Source organism: Zootoca vivipara, chromosome 13 (genome assembly GCF_965207765.1).
Source record: "Zootoca vivipara chromosome 13, rZooViv2.hap1.1, whole genome shotgun sequence".
NCBI classification, from domain to species: Eukaryota; Metazoa; Chordata; class Lepidosauria; order Squamata; family Lacertidae; genus Zootoca; species Zootoca vivipara.
The window spans coordinates 36,489,720-36,504,989 of NC_142596.1; the positions used below are offsets into that span (position 1 = coordinate 36,489,720).

The 15,270-nt window shown below is 42.8% G+C and overlaps 1 protein-coding gene across 3 annotated transcripts in view; it reads left to right on the plus strand.

Annotated features, from left to right (window-relative positions):
- The first annotated feature begins 1,881 nt into the window (after positions 1–1,881).
- Positions 1,882–15,270, plus strand: part of LOC118092933 (ankyrin repeat and fibronectin type-III domain-containing protein 1) — a 366,474-nt gene continuing 353,085 nt past the window's right edge. The window contains exons 1-2 of one of the 3 annotated variants that reach the window (XM_035131606.3): positions 1,882–2,108; positions 14,984–15,131. The gene's annotated coding sequence lies outside the window, so the exon portion shown is untranslated. Of the gene's footprint in view, positions 2,109–14,983; positions 15,132–15,270 lie in introns of those variants that run through there. The other 2 variants (XM_035131610.3, XM_088657341.1) reach the window with 2 other exon arrangements.

Here is a 15,270-nt window from a genome sequence, read left to right on the forward strand (position 1 = left end):
CATTGCAATCCCATGGGAAAATACATAATAAACACATGTTATTGAATGTGCTACGAGAATTCAGATAGCTACTACCTACAATTTTAATCAAGTATAATTCCATGGTTGCATCTTAAGCCCATTTACTGTAGTTGGAAACAAATAAGTTCCATTGGCCTCAGACTAATGTCTGAATTGGATATGGAGAATCTGGTGACCACTGGATGATGTTAGACTCCACTGAATATGCTATCTGGGACTGATGGGACTTGGTCAGGGATGAAGGGAGCTGTAGTCTAGCAACATCTGGAGGGCCATGGGTTCCTCATTTCTGCTCTGAATAAACATGGTTTAAATAAGAATGAAAAGGACCTACAAACGCCAGTTACCTTATGATGGATACTCCTAACTTCATGAGCTCCTTTGGGAGAAAGGTTGGGATATAAATTAAAATAGTAACAATGAATTTAGGTGAATTAGTCCACTGTTCAGATTTTGGGCACTCACCTCATTTTAACAAAGGGTCACCTATTTCCAAATGGAGTGCCTTTCATCAGCTGAAACAAGAACCTCACTTGAGGTCTCACCAATGGTAGCCTGGCCACAGCTATCCATCAGGGACTGAATACTGTAATATGTGAGGCTGCGTTTGAAGGGCATTCAGAAATTAGTTACTGTACTTTAAACATAGGTGTCAGGATACTGATTGGGACTGGCTGATGGAAATTTATCTCACTAGCGTTGAAAGAACTTCATTAGCTTCCAGGCTGTTTCTACGGTGCTGGTGCTTACAATTAAAGCCCTATATGACTTCGGATCCAGGTGCTTGAAGGAAGGCTTTTGTATCATCATCATAATCAATAATATTTGTATGCCTCCCATCTGAATGGGTTGCCCCAGCCACTATTGAGTTCCTCCAGGTGCTGGTAACATCCAAAATAAGATAGGTGCTGAAAATCTCAGCAATGGGGGAAATGCTCTCAAGTGTGTAGAATTCATTCAGGAAAAGTTTGGGTCCTGCTTGCAGGCTCCTCATCTGGGCAGCCGCTGTAAGGACAGGATACTGGACTAGATGGGCCATTGGCTTGATCCCACAAGAACTTTTTATGTTCTTGTACAGAGTGGATGATGGCTAATCTTATGTGCTTTGATTAGCATTTCAGACTGTTAATAGTTTGTACCTGTTGTACCTGCTTTTTGTTTGCTGCTGCTTTAAATGTTTTTTTTTAATTCTTACTATTCATATAAGCTGTGTTGAAGCTGCTGGAGGCAAAAGCCTGCCAAGATACAAACGCTATGAAACAAATAAGCGCAAGTAATCTTCTTGTGTTGCACCACTTCAAATTTCACCGGTCAGGAGTACCCATAGCCATTTCCTGGTTGTCATGAGGGGTCTACGTGCAAGAGCTTTTCAGTCACATCCTTCCTGCATGCGCACTTCGCAGTGCAGTATTTAATACTGTATGCCCAAGAGCACACAGTATCTTGCCTTCCCGCCTTGACCCTGTTATTGCAATCCTATTTCTGCCTTCTCAGAAGGCAGCTCCACAAAGTTCAGGGGGGGGTTTACACCCAACCACAGAAAAGGCAGCTTTTAAGACCGCAGCCCCTCGTTATTGATATAAGTACAGTTGCTCCGCTGTTTCCCTACCCCGCGCCATATACGCAGCCACAGCTTTTGCGCTCCCCCCCCCAAAAAATGAGAGTTCAGCTGAGCTTTCTCCTATGCGTAGAAGAACGGCAGCCTCAAATCCCCCCCAGCTCCGCGCATGCTTACTTGGAAGCCCACCTCGCGCTCACTCGCGGGGTGTTTCTGTTTCTTCCAAATTAGGACGGCAGCCGCCGCAGTAGCAGCTTTTCCTCAGAAGAGTTTCCCGCCCAAACCGCCCCCTGCCTCGCGCTGGGCGGGCCTGAGGGCGGGCCGAGGAGCGACGGGGGCCGGGCCGCGCTCGCCTCTTTCCCTTCCCCTCGTTTTCTCCTCATGCCCGCAAAGCTGTTGTTGCCGCCGCTGCCAACACGGCTGGAGCGGGCGGGATGGAGAAAGGAGGCGGTGGGTGTCGACCCCCGTGAATTCTTCCCCAGTCAGTAGGAGCAGCAGGAGGAGGAGGAGGAGTCTGTGGTGCCAACGGGTACGTTGCCGTCCCTTCAGTCTGCACGTCCCCAGACCCGCCTGAGGGAAAGCGAGAATAGGCTTTTGCCGCTTCCATGAACCCTCATCCCGGCGGGAGGGATGGTGCTACTGTTCCCTCCGCCTTTTTTGCCTTTAAAAATCGGTTCTAAATTCAGCTTTCCTGCAACTTGTCTCCCCCCCTTCCTGGCGGGCCGGGGATAATTTTCCAAGGGTATAATATGAGATCCGTATCATCAGCCGCGAGGGAAAAGCGCTCTGTACATGGTCAGAGGCGTCCTTGGTCTCTCGCTCAAGGCAGAATATACCGATTCCTCTTGGTTGAAAGCAGAAGGTATGAGCTTGGAGGTAGGGAGGCCAAGGCTGGAGTTTGCGTTTTTCGTGATTCAAGAGGAGGTCCCTGGTTCCTTTGTGGTGGAAAGCGTTCTGGGCATGTTCAGAGGCACTGTCGTCTTCCAGTACTTTTTGTGCGTTTTGGCAGACCTGTTAATGCAAAACAAATTATGGGGCAGAGCCTTGGGGTGGGGAAGCTTTTTCAGCCCAAGGCCTTTTTTTGGGGGGGGGGACATGCCAGTGGTGGGCAAGCCTCGAGGGAAATGTGAGCTGAGCAAAGAATGTGAAATTTTACCTTGGTATAGCAGGCCAGCTTGCCACACACGCTTGTATACTTCTGTTTATCCTCCATCCATGGAAGCAAGAGGCGTTATCAGAGTTCAAGAGCCAGTGCGGTGTAGTGGTTAGGGTGTTGGACTGGGTGACCCTGGGACATTCACAGACTCTCAGCCCTAACCTACCTCGCAAGGTTGTTGTTAGGATAAAATAGGGAGGAGAACTGTGTGTGTAACCTTGAGCTCCTTAGAGGAAAGCTGGAACAGAAATGTAAAAGTAAGTAAATAAAATGCTCCATCCAGGCCAAAAGAAAAAGGTGGAAAGCAGGGCCAGGGGAAGAGCCTTGGAGGGCCACACTCTGCCTGTGGACCTGAAATTCTCCACCCTTCATTTAAGTTTTGTCAGTAGGTGAGTTAAAAGCAGAGTGTCTTAATGGTGTAGCAGCCAAATTCATTGAGGTGGTGGTGTGAGGGCAATATGTTCAAGGGCTGGAACCTGGTGACTATGGCCTAAGTGGCACAATCCTGCTTTTCTGAGCCTATGTGTGGAGGAGAGAGATGGAGAACGTCAAAAAGTAATTATTTCCCAGCCCACATTTGACTATTAGCATCTTTGGCAGGGTGCCCAGCAGGGCATCATATCTCATGGAGTATCCACTAGATGTGCACTTGATGTATTTTGCTTGTCAGATCACCCCCACCCCCAAACCTTTAGCCAGATTTCTGTTACCGGTAGGTCCCTAGGGCATTAACAGCAGTCAAACATGTTGGACTTCCATGGTCTCTGTTCCACTCTCTCCCCTCACCCTGCTTGCTGTTTTCCCAAAGCCATGCCATGCCCCTTTTTGCTTCTAGTCATTGCCCAGCTGTTGAAATCTAACAAAGGCTTAAAAAAACTTCACTTTTCCCCCTCCCACAGAAGATATCTGTCCTCCTCACCCAGCATTTTGGGTGGGGGAAGGGTGGGAGTGGGGGAGGAGGAGAGATCTTGCCAATTGGAAATCATGTACTGCAGCTGCAAGGGTAAAATCCAGGACTCTGAAAAAGCAAGTACTGTAGAGCTGATTATAGATGCCCCATATTGCTTATTTTAATAGCTTGTGTCTCATTCCAAAGCATTCCAGTTGATATAGATTTCACAGCTCAGGAGTGTACCTTATTTTTTATTTTATTGTTTGCAGTTTTGATCCTTGGGCATTTTTTAAAGTGGTTGAAGATATCAAGCCAATTTTCTTCTCTCTTTCCCAGCAAGCCTGGTTATCCCCTCTGCCTGCTTCATGCTGCTTGCGTGTGCCTTGGCTCTTGCTGTTTGGCACTAAGTACATGCATTTCCTTTCTGTGTAAATTCTTTTCTTTCATGGTGTGTGCAATTTGGTCTACTTTGCAGAAGCTTTGGAGAGAAGCAGAGAAATACTTGTTTTGATCCCTTGGAAACCTCTCTCCTTCTGCAGCCATAGCGTTTAAAACATTTTTTTAAAGCAAATATGTATTTTTTGGTTTGGTGGGCTGTTGATAGCCACTTCTTTTATCTCATTTCTCTCCACACCAATGTACGCCCCCAAACCCTGAAAGTGCGAAGTTTTTCTCCTTCTCCCCTCTCCATTTCCCCAGCAATTAGGTCTGTGTTGTTGGAGTGCTCCTTTGGGCTCCTGTGAGAAGGCAGGCTTCCTGCTTTCTTGTTCAAATATTCAGTGGGGAACATCTCGTCCGGAGCTCATGGAACAAGTGAGCAAAGCTTGCTGGTTTAATAAGGATCAGGGAAAAAGAGAAAGAGATGAGCAGAATTATATGAACCTTTTAAAAAATCAAAACAGAAACTGAGTACATGCACATACTTGGAAGCAAGGACTAGAAGAGCAGGCATCTCCAAACACCCCTATTGTACCTAAAATGGAATGTAGATCCCCTGGTTCTGCACCCAGAAGCTGATTTCAGCAGGTACTGTGCCTCTGATCACTTTGATGTTCTTGTGCCTCTTCAATAGTTCTGTGTTGTTTTTTCAAATATTTTCTGGTTTTCAAAGAGAGATTTTCCTGTTATGTTTGAAGTAGCTAATTGGGTAGCAAAACATTGATGAAACAGGATGACTTAATGCTCTTGTAATGCTTTTTCGCTGCTCTGCTTCTTCTGTACTAACAGAATCCGCTTATTTGAACAGTCAAGAGCCGTAGTGTGTTATGTATATGAACTGACATATACTGTGCTGGGAATTTTATCCCTTAGATAGCATCATTATTTTAAGTTCCCTTTAAGGAAGGTTTAATTATCCATTTATAAAATAGGCTTTGCACTGAAATTATTTAGCTTGAATAGGAACAGGTTCACTAGTAATCACAGTACATGTTTTAGACTAATGGATTCTTTTTTAATGCATGAGGTGATTCCTTTCACTTTTTTTTTGGAAAAAATCTCTCTTGAAAATATTAGGGCTTCTAAAGAGAAGGTTCAATAATAAATGCTTGTATTCAACAGCTTATTCCTGATTATGCAAACTTTTCACTCAAGTGGAATCGACCATTTTGGATGTGTCTTCTCCAGGCTGAAGTGCCATCCTGCCTGAATTTGTCAGTGTGCTCTCATATTTTAGGCATGTGCAGCTCTTCACACTTTCCAAGTGTTGTTGGTCTACAACAGGGGTCAGCAAACTTTTTCAGCAGGGGGCCGGTCCACTGTCCCTCAGACCTTGTGGGGGGCCGGACTATATTTTGAAAAAAAAATATGAACGAATTCCTATGCCCCACAAATAACCCAGAGATGCATTTTAAATAAAAGGACACATTCTACTCATGTAAAAACATGCTGATTCCCAGACCGTCCGCGGGCTGGATTTAGAAGGCAATTGGGCCGCATCCGGCCCCCGGGCTTTAGTTTGGGGACCCCTGGTCTACAACACCCATTCCCTGACTATTGGTTATGCCGGTTGGGGCTGATGGGAGTTGGAATCCTACAACATCTGGAGAGCCTCAGGTTTCTCACTTTTGGTTTAGCGTGACGTGCAAACATACTGTCTCTGGGTTACTGAGCAGCCCTATGATATCCAGCAGCATAATTATTTGTGCCATCAAAGTTAAAACATGTTTTGGTACTTTGCAGTCAGGTAGAGTTGCCTCTGTGCCTTCCTAATTAGAAAACACCCATTTATTATTAATAGTGGTTGATACTTATTTTCCCTCTATGACTTGTAGGCCAGATTGGCTATATCAGGGGTAACCAACATGGTGTCCTTCAGATGTTGTTGGGCTAAACAACTCCCATTAGCCCTGGTCAGCAGGTCCAGTGGTCAAGTATGGTGGAAACTAAAGGTAAAGGTAAAGGGACCCCTGACCATTAGGTCCAGTCGTGACCGACTCTGGGGTTGCACGCTCATCTCGCATTATTGGCCGAGGGAGCCGGCGTATAGCTTCCAGGTCATGTGGCCAGCATGACAAAGCTGCTTCTGGCGAACCAGAGCAGCACATGGAAACACTGTTTACCTTCCCGCTGTAGCGGTTCCTATTTATCTACTTGCATTTTGACGTGCTTTCAAACTGCTAGGTTGGCAGGAGCTGGGACCAAGCAACGGGAGCTCACCCCGTCACAGGGATTCAAACCGCTGACCTTCTGATCAGCAAGCCCTAGGCTCAGTGGTTTAACCCACAGCGCCACCTGGGTCCCCATGATGGAAACTATACCCCCACAATTTCTGGAGGATACCACAGTGGCTAACCTTGGTATATAGGCATAGCTGTAAAGTTTTCCCTTTTCTCACAAGGAAGCCTATTCAGCATAAGGGAATTTCCCTTAAAAAAAGGGAGAACTTGACAGCTATGCATATAGGTTGGCTTGCAAGGCTGTGCATCTCCAACAGCTCCTTGAAAGATGAGCTCCTTTTGTTACAGGACTGTGTTCCATGACAGTAGGAACAGGGATCAGCCCTGATGTAGGGGCCTAGGGTTCAGTTCAGTACTGTTGTTAGAGTACTCAGTTTGTGGTGCGAAACATCCAAAGCTGCAGTTCCATACATACATACCTGGAAGCTAGCCCCACTGATGTCAATGGCACTTTCTTCTGAGTAGAAATACATAGAATTACACTATTAATCTAGGGTTGTATTTTTTCCATCTACATGGGAAAATACAAATGTTAAGTGCTTACTAAAGGTATGCAGTCAATTATCAAGCTGGCTATTTCAAAATGAAGTGCAGTTCCTCAACTCTGCAGCCAGCTACATAGCTAGCCTCTCGGGTGCCCAGGGCGCACCATGGAGCCTTCAAGGAGTTTGCCCGCCGTCTCCCCCTCAGCTGTAGGCAGCGGGCAGACACAAGCTCCATGTTGCTATTTTGGGCAGCGTGGAGCCTGCAGGTGCCCGAGCCACTGCTTCACTCCCAGGAGAGATGTGTGGCTCAGGCGTGCTGCGGGCCTTGCAGTAAGTGCCACCCTCTGAAGTGTGGTGACCAGGGTGCCTTGCCCCCTAGCTATGCCTCTGTCTGCAGCTCCAGGTCAAATGCAGCTCACCTTTCTGTCTTCTCAGGACACTTCAGAGGACTGAAGAAGAGGCCAGATGGATGAGTTAATCTCCCAAATCCTACTGCCTTCTCATCTACTGTTTTCATAGACCCAGTTTCTACCCTCCATTCCTAGACCCTTCTGTATCTTTTCTGAATCAGAGTACCTCAGAGGAGTGAACCATAGCTGAGTAAGAGAGCACGTGCTTTGTATGCAGAAGGCCTTAGCTTCAGCCCTGGCATCTCCTGCCTGAAACCCTGGAGAGATGCTTTCAGTCAGCATATGCATCATTAAGCTAAATAAACCAATGGTCTGACCTGGTGTAAAGCAGCTTCCTACATTCCTAGTCAGGATAGGCAACCTAAGGTCCATGGACCGGATGTGGCCCAATCGCCGCCTCAGTCCGGCCCGCGGATGGTCCGGGAATCAGCGTGTTTTTACAGGAGTACAATGTGTCCTTTTATTTAAAATGCAACTCTGGGTTATTTGTGGGGCCTGCCTGGTGTTTATACATTGTAGAATGTGTCCTTTTATTTAAAATGCATCTCTGGGTTACCTGTGGGGAATAGGAATTTATTCATTCCACCTCCCCCCCCCCAAAAAAAATATAGTCTGGCCCACCACATGGTCTGAGGGATGGTGGACCGGCCCACGACTGAAAAAGGTTGCTGACCCCTGTTCCTAATGGTATCCACAGATGCTTCTACTCTTTACCACTCTAACATCAGGACACCTCATTCGATCACACCAAAAAAACTCATCTCTTTTACAATGTAGTTTACATAGAATTTCACTGTGTCTCAAAAAAACAACAACACAGTTTAATCTTGTCAAGTACTTCTCACCTCTCAGCTTTGTATCTGTCAATTCACCTGCTGCTTTGAGACCAATTAAGGCTGTTACTTTGGGTGATATACATGTGATGGTTTGAGGAAATAATAGTTTAGGACTTGAAATTGACTTTATAAGGCTGGGCCATATAATCTGTGCCCCCCCAATAGTTTCAGGCTGCAACTGCCATGACCCTTGACCATTGATCATGTTGGCTGGGGCAGATGGGAGTTCCAACAACAGTTGGAGGGTCACAGGTTCCCTCATTTCTCTTAAAATATTACACTGTAGTAGTCCTTAATGTGAAAATCCTGAGAGAGGGTTAATTTTTGTTTTTAATGACTTTCTCAGCATTTATGCAATTTCTGGGTGAAGAGATAAGAATGTAAACATTATTAATAACTAGTGTGGTTAAGTGATTAGAATGTCTGGTCCAGGGTTCAAATCACCACTCAGCCATGAAGCTCACTGGGTGACCTTGGGCCAGTCACTGCCTATCAGTCTAACCAACATTCCAGGTTGTTGGGATTAAATTGAGAAAGGGAGTAAGTAATTTTTTTAAAAAAATAATTTGATACAGACATGTGGCAGGTAAATGTACTGCACCTACTTATTAAAAGGGAATCTATGTAAAATATATTGGGGTTGTATTCAGCTAATGTATGGAGAATAGATCCATTGAAAGTAAGTTAGTTTGCCATTTCAGTGGGTTTTCTGTGGGTTAAAGTTAGTTTAATATAGTACAGTACAACTTTTAGTACATAAAATCTGGCCATAGCATCTAAATAAGGCTGCTTCTGCAAGGCTTGTGTCAAGAATGTTCTTGAAAAGTTTATTTTATATATAATTCTGCCTAGCTAGAGTTACTATGATATGACACTTTTCATTGCTTCTGCAAAGAGCAAAGAAAACATGGCCTTTCTCTTAGTCATCAAATGTCAGCTAGACATTTGCCAGAATCAGGAAACCTGAATTCTAGATGCCTGTGGCCACTAGAAAGATATTTTTTGTTCATTATGGATAATATGCCAGGATAAATTTTTAAGGGATGAGAAATTTAGATGAGGATAATTAGTTTGTGGTAGTAAATGAAACTTGTGTAGAAGGAAAAATGATGTAGTTCCCAGGTAAGGTACCAATGGATTTTCTTAATCAATTTCAGTTGTGCTGCAGGGCTGGTTGTGGGATAAAAGTTGCCTTGGCTGCCCCGTGGGGTGATTTTGCTGGAAATGAATGATAGGGGAAGTACAATATTTTGGAATGTTTTTACTTAGTGTTTGTAATTATATTAATGTGTTTGCTGCCCAAGGTGCCATTGGTGGTGACTCTGCTACTACAGTACTTGGATAACTGAATCCAGAAGTTGGTGCTGGGGACCATTTCTTGACTTCTTGGCAGTTAGGCTTTGGGATGCCCTACGATTCTCTACTCTTCTAACTGTGTAACAATTGCATAAAACAGTTGGAAGAGTTCATCCTGAGATTTGGTTTGAGGTACCACCATTATGAGAGCCGGTTTCATCTCTTTTTCCGCATCAAATTTAGGTGAGGTTCTGGGTCTCCTGAACTGCAGGGTGTGTGCAGTAACAGGATGAGGGCTTATAAGGTGAAATTTGGTCCACCCCTGGTGAATGGTTCATCTACCCAAGTGAGCAATGTCAATCTTTTCTGGAAAGGATTGCTTACCGATCCAGCATTAGCAGTTGAGGCCCAAGTGGCATCTGTGACTCTATGTACCTTTTATTTCCCGTAGCTAATATACCAGCTACATCCTGGATGTAGATGGCATGGCCACAGTTATCTCTCATTCAAATTAAACAGTCTATTTCAGGCATCCCCAAACTGTGGCCCTCCAGATGTTTTGGCCTACATGGGAGCATGATCCCTAGCTAACAGGACCAGTGGTCAGGGATGATGGGAATTATAGTCTAAAACATCTGGAGGGCTGAAGTTTGGAGATGCCTGGTCTATTTTATATGGGAATGCCTTTGAAAATGGCATAAAAAATAGGGCTGGAAGATTTTTAACTGGGTCTGGTTGATTTGGTGTATTGTATCAATGCTTTATCAGTTGTACTGGCTTCCAGTCTATGTCTGAGCCGAATTCAAAGGGCTGTTTTTGACCTTTAAAGCCCTTATTGGCTTAGGATGAGGGTAACTGAAAGATAATCCTCTCATATATTTCTACTTAGTCTTTGAGATATTATTCAGAGCTCCTGTTCCAGGTGCCTCCACCAAATTATATGAGTCAGGTAGCTTTCTGTTGTGGAACACCTGCATAGAGAAGCTTGACTGCTGATTCCTTTATGGTCATTTTGGCACCTGATGATGATGATTATTTCAGGCCTTTAAAAAACCTGCAGTATTCACTTTTAAATCTACTGCTTATCTGTTCTGTATTTTTAGTTATGCTGTGAAACTGGTTTGCTGTTTTATGCTGAAATATGTTTTCTGTATTTTATTATTTTATGAGCCCCCTGATGACCTTTGTTGTTGTGTTGCCTGTATAACTTCCACAGATAAACAAGTTCTATATGTACTGTGTTAAAGTTGTAAAGATAACTAGATCAGGGGGTTTCAAACTTCCTTAAGGGAACTCTTAAAGATTTCTCATATAATCCCTGCACATTTGACATTTTTTAAAAAGCTAGTATGGTGTATTGGTTAGAATGTCTGACTAGGATTTTGGATAACATAGTTCAAATCCTCACTCTGCCATCAAGTTGACTGGGTAGGTTTGGGCCAGCTTTTGCCTCACAGCCTAGCCTGCTTCCTCTTCTGAATTCTGCACACCAAGGTGCTACCAGGCTGTTGTCTGACCAGCTTACTGGTTTGCAGACCTTGGAATGTTGTAGAATGTAGAGGATTACTTTACATAGGGTACTGACCAGACCTGTTGGACCTCCTCACTACCTATTTGCAGTGAGAGTATGTCACAGAATTGTGCTCTTGTTCACTTGCAACTGTATGTTAGAGGAGAAGATGTGTTGTTGCAGACAAGTTGTCATTCAAGGAAGTTGCCATTATTTGACCTCTCTGATAAGCTTCCAAGGAACTCCAGGATTCCCTGGGTTACAGTTTTGTAAGCCATTGGTTTAGAATGGTTATGAAGTCAATCATCATTTTTTCACACTCAGAATGCTTTGTCATTGTCAGTTTTTGCTGTATTTCAATGACATTATTTGAACCCAAGGGTATTAAGGCAGTTGGTGGAGGTAGAAAATTGTTGCCCCACCCCCATTAGTAAAACATTTTTTTGGGGGGGGGAGTATTGTTGCTTGCAGTGTGTACACTAATCCAACATTTACATCTGGAAAACAGCTTTTGCAAGTTATTTTTGTAAAACCTGAGAGACTAGAATTGACATTAGGACAAAATAAATTTGTCTGTACAAAAGGATGCAATTTGTCTCTCAGCTTTTTTAAAAAACGAGAGTCTAGTCTCTACCGGTAGCTCCTTTTACTTATAGATCTGGCATACTGTTCAAAGCATTTTTTATTTAAAAAAATTGAATATAATGTTTTATATTGATTTATAAAACTTGAAACCAAAATTTCTAGAACAGCTTTGCAAACGTAGTAGATACTGCCCATTCTAATTGTACAGTGATTTCCAAAAGGCAGATTATAAGAGGCTTTATCAGTGGGTTGCTAGACTGGCAGTAGTGAGAGTAGAGAACAATGCAGCACAGGGGGTTTAATGCACAACTGATATCTGTATCAGAGATAGTCAAAATATGGATTTTTTAATAAGGACAGAAAGTGGTGGGAGTGGGGAAACTAGGAATAAGTATGTTACTTAAAATTGTGAAAATTAAATTGCAGGTTTTTTAGGGGGCAGTATCCCTAATGGGTTTACAAGCATCATTAGAGATGACTATTTTTAACTTATGGGCCCCCAACCAAATTGCCTCTAATCGGAAACTGAGATGTGAATTAAAATAGATATGCACCTTAACATCTTGATGACTCTTGGCATGCAAGTGGAGCTTCTAAAAGATTATAGGCACAACGAGGTATGTATTGCTATTAGTGAAATGCCCACCAAATAAACTTGGTTGTGTCTTCCTGGTGCTTTGAAATGTTATGTTGATAGAATCCATTTTTTTTATTGCTTGTTTAAAATTGTATTGTAAGCAACTGCTTACCTAGACACTGTGGCAGGTAAGATTATTTATTTCATGCAATAAACCAGAATAGCTTTTAAAATAAGTTACTGTTTAAGCTATTGCTTCTCATATATTAATATAGCAGCAGATGAGATCACTATGCAATGACGGGCCAAATATAAAATGGGTCAGTAAATAGGTAGGTGGGCTAGGACATTTTTATGAATGTGGGGTCAATGCCTTTTGATGATTTTATAAGCCTCACTTAAAGTACAATTTTAGGCTGCACCCTTATGCATATCTGTCTGGTAGTAAATTCCACCTAGGTTGGTGGGACTTGAAACCCAATTCTATGCATAATTAATTATGCCTAAGATCATTAATTTATTTTATTTAGAAATTAATCAATTTGTTTTATTTATGTATCCAACTTGATTTACAAGGCAGCTTACAAATCAGTCCTTTGCAGAAGTAAGTCCTCTTGTGTTCAGTGGCATTTACTCCCTATGAAGCATGCTTAGGAATGGTGCCTAAGGCTCAGGTCCTATGCATGCTTAGGAGTAAGCCCCATTTAATATGGTGGGATCTCTTTCTGAGTTAACATGCTTAGGATTGCACTGGAAATGATGATACAATGGAAATAAAATTTCATATGGAAATAAAAATGAACTGAAACAGAATTGCAGGATGCAGTTAATAAAATGAGCAGTAGCAAAATCCATACTGTACAGATGACTGCAGTAGTCAGAAAGTAGGCCAGCCAAAATGGAATGAATTGTTATAGCAACAATGATAGCAAAAATCCACAAAAATGAAAAACAATAGTCGAAACAATGAAACATGACATTTGATAAACTAAAGACAGGAGAATAACAGCTCAATTCAACAGGAGGGAAATTGGCAAAAACTAGTCCCCCAGATGTTGAGCAGGCTGTAAAGGCTCTGAAAAAAACCTTGCTTTAACCTCCAGGGAGGTTCATAGCCTTGATGGTACTGCTGAAAAAGTTGTGCCCTGTGTTAACCACCCACTGCATCCCAAATAGTGGTGCAACTCTTGGAAGATCAATATGGATAGACTTATGAAGGAGGAGGCAGTCAATGGCCTTAGGTGTGCCAACTTTGCATAGGGTCTGGGTGTTATTTGCAATTAAGTATGCATACTATTGGACTGTCATAGTGGTGTTTTAATAAACATAGTGCCTTGAGTTCTATACAACACTTGTCTGAGGTAAGCTTTAGTAGGATGTATTTCTAGTAAAGATTGCTTTGCCTAGCTCCATAGTCAGAACATGATTGTAGTTTGCTGAAGTCATTTTGAGCCAAGAGGCTTTTTGAGCTTTGTGGCATTGGTTCTGTACTGAATCAACTTGGTTCTATCATGGATGGCACTTTGTGTACTTTCCCTTCTAATCCTTGAAGTTACTGTATATATGTAAGAGGACTAAATGGTGGCCTTTAAGTAATTAGCTATGCTACAGAAAGCATGAAATGTACTGAAAGTTCATCCTCATATAAGCTGCTGTCTTATGTACAAAGTTCACATCTTCAGAAATATCTGTCGTGCAGCAGGACTAAATTCATGCTCCTCTTAAAGCTGGAATAATTGTTTTTATGAGCCAGCTGCAACAATAATTTCGGAGCTTGGGTGTTGTGCAGTAATTATCAGCATATGGTTTTCTTGGGACGGAATTGCAAGGTAGTGACTCTGTGGAGAGTTTGAAGGGAGGTGGTAAGGAGTTAATTTCTCAAGTAGCATGGTTTAATATGAGCCATGGCCTACCTCTGGAAGAAGTGATGATAAAGAATTTGCAGAGGGCATTTCTCCACAGTCAGCACACCTGGTGGCTTTCAAGCAGGGGGAGCCCTGGAACATACTTCAGAAATCAAGCAGCATTTTAATAGCTGTGGTAGCCTGATAATGAAAATTGAGGAGGGGACATATTTATGTGAGATCCAAAGACATGCCATTTGTACTAGGAACTGTGCTTAATTTATGCTTTCTGACAAAATAAAAGGCTGCATGGACACCCTGAGCTAAACAATCTCACACTTTTGTAAGCACCCAAGTTAACTTCTAATAACTTAGTCTTTTTGAGTGCCAGTTTAAGTGCCCACAAAAAACCTGCATTCTCCTCCGCTGCCTTCTTCCTTTGTTAGCTAGCATCCCAACAACCTACCTGTGGTGCCAGGGAAGACAGTTAAAATGGGTGGTAGGATGCTCCAGCTCCATTGTGGAACATCATTTCCTGTTAGGGAGGGCACTGGGACTTCAACTTTCAGAATCCCTGATGGAAAAATGACTGTTTTATTCCCACAAGGGACAAGGTCATTGGACTCTCTGGCATTTCTAGTAGAAATTTATGTGAATAATGATTTCTTTTCATTAGAGGTGATAAGACTGATGATCCTAGTCCTGCCTCTGGTGGAAATGGTTGTCCCAGCAGAGAGGATTAGACAAATTAACAGAATCATAGAGCTGGAAAGCACCACAAGGGTATGGTAATCTAGTCCAACTCCCTGCAATGCAGGAATCTGTTGCCCAATGTGATAGCCAAGAATTGAGAATTCCCTATTCAATTCTACACTTAGGGTTGAATTCACTGAGTAACCTTTGCCACTTCCCATCTCACTCCAATTTTCAATTTGCAAATAATACAGACCTACCACTTGGTCTTATTGTAAGGCTTAGCAGGACTACATGTGTGAAGCCCTTTCAACACTGCAAGTGTGATGTAAATACTAAGAAGTATTACTAATCTCTCTTGAAGCTAAAGAACAGGTCAGTAATTTAGGAGTGTTGTAATGAGAGTTACTGTATAAAACCTGTTCTTGTTCTTTATCTGTAGATTACATCTGGCTGCATCTCCAAGTGGCATCTAATGCTATCTTCATAGAATGATGTTCTTGCTGTTACAGAAGAATGATTTTGTTTGGTAAAGCCTCACAAGTGGTCCAGGAAAGAGCTGTCCAATATTTGATCTTTTCTCACTAATGGTAAGTTTCTCCAAAAGTGGTTTACTACATTACTTTATTTATATAACTAAAAACAACCCCAGGAAGCCCCCCCCCCCAGCCTCTGAAAAGCACATTCTTTAACATGTTAAATAAGTTGTTCTGTAGTGTCAGGTCCTGC